This window comes from Peromyscus leucopus, chromosome 3 (assembly GCF_004664715.2).
Source record: "Peromyscus leucopus breed LL Stock chromosome 3, UCI_PerLeu_2.1, whole genome shotgun sequence".
In the NCBI taxonomy this organism is placed as follows: Eukaryota; Metazoa; Chordata; class Mammalia; order Rodentia; family Cricetidae; genus Peromyscus; species Peromyscus leucopus.
In genome coordinates, this window is record NC_051065.1 from 22,700,487 (window position 1) to 22,706,486 (window position 6,000).

The following is a 6,000-nucleotide window of genomic DNA, read 5'->3' on the forward strand; positions in this document are numbered from 1 at the left end:
ATCAGTCAGCTCACAACCACTGAGCTAAATCCCCAACCCCATTTTTACTCTACTTCTCAACCTGTTCTGGGTCCTTCTGTGCTCCCTCCAAGACTGTCTTATTTTCACCCAACCTCCTCCAAATGGCTATTCTGATTTGTCCCTCACAATCCTACTCCAGAGTAACCTGCACCTGGAACTCTTCTCTGGCCACCCACAGTCCCTGCCTGATTGATGGCTCCCTCATAGCAGTATAGCATATTTCTAGTACAAGGAATGGCATCTCAGAAGTTCATTCACAAATATCTGTTAGCCAGATTAGCTTCAAACAGCATTCCAGACCTTGGAATTTGAAAGCTACCTGTTGCCAATAAAATGAAAGACATGGTAAAAAGGCAAAAGTATGGTAAGTGGAAAATAATATATAGTATATACACATATATATGCTCCATCTCTATATCTTCTTAAATGTAACCTAGCTACTCCTGACGCCATGCTTCTTGTCATCAAGAAGGCTGTGCCCTGTCAGGGTTCTTATTTCCACTGAATCTGGAAGTGCTTACATAGTCCACAAACACATCCTATTTCTAGGAGCCACGTGCACGTCTGCCTCTGTTCCTAACTGCTTTCTTCCTCTACACTACACCTCTCCATCTGTTAACAGATTCCCTCAAGTAGCAGTGCTCTCTGAATGTCCTGTAGATGTAGTTTATCCCAAGTTCCTCACAAGGCTGCTAAGACTAGGCTGTAGCATTTAAAGTAAGACATCCCAAGGCATGGTACAGAGGGGACTTATAAAGAAAGGATGAAGAACTTTAGATGTTCCTGTGAACCACAACAGTCCTTATGTCACTAGGGCACAAAGACCTCTCTGCAGGTTCTTGGTCTTGTTAAAAGAATTTGAAGATTGACTTAGAAGAGAACTCATGGACAGTTTACTGGGAATCAGAGAAAATAGGCCAGGGAAGCTGGAGATCTTGGCAGCTGCCAGGAGGAGGGACACAGCAGGAGGGAAGTGAGAGAAAGTTAACACCTTAAATAGAGTCTAATAAAGGATAGCCCTGGAAGATGGGGGACCCTCCAGGGAAGTCAAAGAGCTCACTGGCCAGGCCTTTGCTCCTTGTAACTTTTATTGAAGGAGGAAAAACTGCCCTCCTTGCAGAGTGACCCTGGCTTTGGGCACAAAAGCAGCGCTCCACCCTTTCAGGACAACCAATGAGGAAACATTTACCCTCCGTATGATTTATGTCAGCCTTGCAGTCGTTGCTCCAGGCAGCCTACAAGGCCAGATGTGCCTAACCTAAGAAAGAAAAACAGCTGTTTGTCGCTTTCACCTCCAGTTTGTTGCCTTGGAGTTAGTCTAAACTTTTGACATTGAGTCTGCCATTGGTTGATATTTAACATGTGATCAGTGGAAAGCAGCTAGTGAATCTTTATCACTTATAAAGCCATCCCTGGTTTGTTTTTAATCTGGCCACAATAAAAGCTAGGCTTGGAATAAAAGCAGTTTGGAGACTTTTCATTATGGTACTTGAAATCTACTTCCTTAAAAAAAATTTAGTGCCCGACTACGATGATCAGCTCAAGGCTTAGGAGTCAAGCCTCAGGGCACACCTGTGAAGGGCTGTCTAGATTTAAAGGTAGCTTCTGGGATATTTGAAGGGATTGTCTTGATTTCCTGGGCAGGGAGTAGGGATGGCAGACTGTATATGAGACAGGGTAAGTTGCGCATTCAGTCATTGCTCGCTTGTTGGCACTGTATATGTGACAGGGCAAGCTTCGCATTCAGTCATTGCTCGCTTGTTGGCCGCAGACACTGAACAGGCCTTGTGCATAGCCTGTTTGCTTGCCCTACACTGCCCTAAGGTGGGTGCCCTTTTGTCCTTCGTCTTTTCCTGTGGTCAGTGAGTCACAGGATGTTTACCATATAGCTATTGCTGGAACATTGTTTCAAGAATCAGCTCTCTGCTTGCGGTTTTCCTGTTTGGCTGAGCTGCTGGGACACAAATGGGAATCTGAGGACCGTACCCTGCCTGACCCCATGGAGAGTAGGAAGTAGCAGGGTATATAAGGCTGATGGAAAGTCAATAAAGGGCTCTCTTTGAATGATGAACCACGGTGTGTCCTGAGTGCTGCTTAACCTCGACGTCCCTCACTAGTTCTGGGTCCCAGGCCGTGTGGGTCACGGCACTCGCTGTTACTGAGTGCACGCCATGTAACCAGTTCTCTCCGACCTCTGACTGTGACTTCTCAGCCATGGCGAACTGTAACCTGGAATTGGAGCCTAATCAACTCATCTACCTTAAGTGGCTTTTTTCAGAGTATATTATCAAAGCAACAGGAAAGGAAACTACCCAGCAGGAACTCACCGACCACCAACCACACCATGTGTCTCAGAGGAAGCTAACTTACTGAAATCCATGTGTCACACTGGTGCCTGGGAAGAAGATGGCTGTAGCTGGTCCTTTTTTTTCTTCTCTTCCTGCCAACCTCCCCTGTCACTCTGAGGTCATATGGCTCCTCCAGGAGGTTTCACAGAGGACTAGCCTCTCCTCAGCTGCCATTTCAACAACTATGTGACAGGCTAATCTTTGCTTATATCTTCCAAGTGTGATAAAGCCCATACCACCCTGGAAGGAGAGCAATTTTATATTCCATCAATAAAAATGACAAGGAATAATTATATTTTTCCTTAAGAGAAATATTTTCTGTGCCTTTTTGTTGGTATTCTTCTTCTTCCTCTATCCCTATTATTCTTAGGTTTGATCTTTTCATGGTATCCCAGATTTCTTGGACATTTTGTGTTATGACATTTTTGGCTTTGGTATTTTTGACTGAGGAATCCATTTCCTCTATTGTATCCACTATACCAGAGATCCTCTCTTCCATCTCTCGTATTTTGTTGGTTATGCCTTCATCTGTGTTTCCTGTTCGTTTACTCAGATTTTCTATTTCCAACATTCCCTCTGTTTGTGTCTTCTTTATTGTTTCGATTTCCCTTTTCAGGTCTTGAACTGTTTCCTTCACCTGTTTAATTGCTTTTTCATGGTTTTCTTTAAGGGATTTATTGCATTCTTCCAATTTTTCATTTGTCTTTTCCTCTATTTCTTTATAGATTTCTTCCAATTTTTTGTTTGTCTTTTCCTCTATTTCTTTATAGATTTCTTCCAATTTTTTGTTTGTCTTTTTCTCAATTTCTTTATTGATTTCTTCCACATTATTTTTTGTCTTTTCCTCAATTTCATTTTTCATTTTTTCTTGAAAGGCCTCTAGCATCTTCATGATGCTATTCTTAAGGTCATTTTCTTGTGCTTCTTCTACCTTGTGATGTTCATGTCTTGCTGTTAGAGGAGGTCTAGGTTCTGGTGATGCTATATTGATCTTTTTGTTGTTGTATGTACTTCTGCCTTGAGGTCTGCCCATCTCCTCGTCTAATAGGTATAAGAGGTGCCTGTGTCTGAGCCAGTTGCTGTTGGTCCACTCTGTGCTTGTTGTGTCTGTGTCTCAGGGGTGCCTTCTGGGTCTAATCTTAGCTCTTGGTCTAATTGGAGCAGGCAGATTCTGTGTCTCAGGCTGCTGCTCTTGGGTCAACCCAAGCTAGTTGATTCTGTGAGTCACGGATCCATTCTTGGTCTTATCAGGGATCTTGGTCCAGTCAGAGCTGACAGATTCTGTGTTTCAGGAAGCCTCTCTTGGTCCAATGAGAAGTGGTAAATTCTACTTCTCAGAAAGCCACTCTTGGTCTAATGAGGGCTGGCAGATTCCCTGTCTGATGAAGTTACTCTTGGTCGAATGACAACTCTTTGTCCAATGAGAGTTCTCTCTCTAGGTCCGATGAGAGCTCTAGCCCTGGATGAGAGCTAGGGGTTAGTTTCCAAGCCTCTGGAAGTGGCTGGGGTCTCAGGCAGATGGTTATGGGGGCAGGGCATGTAGATTGCAGGGTCTGATGAGGGGGTCTTGGTGAAGGGGGAGCCTTCCTGCAGGAGCTCTGTCTACTGACCATCAACTGGAGCCAAGTTGGGTGGGTGTTCCCGGGGAACAGCTGGGGCCCAGGGATGGGTTCTAGGGGCTGGCCTCACTTTATTAAAAGAAATAAACAGAATATCACTCCACCCCAATTAACAAGGTCTTAGGATACTGTGTGCGGAAGTTCAGTGTCTCCTTTTAGAGTACTTTTTGCTTTGGACTATAACAGCTAAGGGCTCATTACAATGTTTGACCCAAAACAAATGCAGTCCTCCTTCAAAAGCAAATTCAGCTCCGAACTACAAAATGATAGTGGGGTTAAATTCCAGTTTATTCTGTTTCATTCTATGTCATCAAGGAAAAATGAAAGAAAAAATTATTAGAGTGAGTATTTACCAGTTTGTAATTCTCCTTGTTAATCCTACTTTCTCTTTCCTCAACCCCTCCTCTCTTGGACTCAGTGCCCTCCAATCACCCACCCAGCTCCATGAAAATGGCAGGTTAAAACAACTCATCAGTTCATCCACCAGCATGTCTCACAATTTGGAAAAAGTCAACCCAGAAGCTAGTGAGTAAAAGCCAGCATGTAGACATGAGACAGGCTTGTGGTGGGACCTTCACTCTGCTAGTCATTGCCCGTTTGGTGAGGTTGGTTATTAAATTGGTTTTGGTTGCTATGGTTGATTTTAGGAAGACAGGATGTTGTCATGGAACCCCGACTGACAGGATACAATGTAGCCATGAAAACTTCCATCTGCCTCAGCATCCCGACTGACCCGATACAATGTAGCCCATGAAGACTTCTGCCTCAGCATCCCAACAGCTGATGTTGCAGGTGTGTGTCAGCACATCTGGCTTCTTAGTTTGTTTCCCACAGGAAAAGTGGTGCAGTGATTTCTTCGTTTGTAAACTGGGAAAGCAAACTAGTTACAAGCACTTGATGAGGATTAGCTTTATACACAAGAACCTGTACAATAGATGGTCCCTTAAAGACTTATTTTCCTTCCTATGTGTTTCAGGCTTGTCCATGTTACACCACACACCAGCATTTCACTCCTCCTTATATGGCAAAATGTTTTCACTCCATGGCTGCATATTCTTACTAGTTCTTTGAAATTTTTACACAATATGTTTTGATCCTATTTACTTCCTCTCCTGACTCCTCCAGATTCACCCCCCCTTCCCTACTCACCCAACTTTGTGGCCTCTTTTATTTTTACCCTATCAAATCAAATTTGTGATGCCCATATACTCTTGGATGTGTGGCCTTCCAGTGGAGTATGGTTGACCAACCAGGGGCCACACTCTTAAAGAAAACTGATTCTCCCTGTCTCAGCAGCTATCAAATACCAACAGCTCTTTGTCTGAAGGTGGAACTTTGTGCCCACACCTCTCCACCCTAAGATTTGGTCTGTCTGAAGCTTGCACAGCTCTTGTGAATTCTGTTATTACCACTGAGGAACTGCCCTGCTGTGTCCAGAAGACAGCGTTTCCTTGTAGTTATCCACCACCTCCATTTCTTGGACTCTTTCCTCCCCCTCTTCCACATTGATCCCTGAGCCTTTCAGGGAAAGAGTGTGGTAGATTTGTGGGTCCCTGCAAACACTACAAACTGAAGAGTGTAGCTGAAAGATTTTCTGTGTCCTACCTGGCCCACGGTCAGGTCATATCTCTCTCACCTGCCAGTCCCACAGCCACTTGGACCCAAATAAACACACACAAGATATTATTTTTAAGCCATGGCCATGGCAAGCTTCTTGTTATCTAGTTCTTATATGTTAAATTAACCCATTTCTATAAATCTATACTTTGTCATATGGCTCATGGCTTACCAGTACCTTTACATCAGGCTTCTTCTGGCAGTAGCTAGCAGCATCTCCCCTGCTCTGTCTTCTTCTTTCCCCTCTCTCTCTTTAGAATGTCCTGCCTAACCTTATTCTGACTCGCCATTGGCCAAACAGCTTTATTTATCAACCAATCAGAGCAACACATTTTCACAGCATACAGAATGGCATCACCCATCGTTTCCACATTCTTTCTATTCAAAAGGAAGGT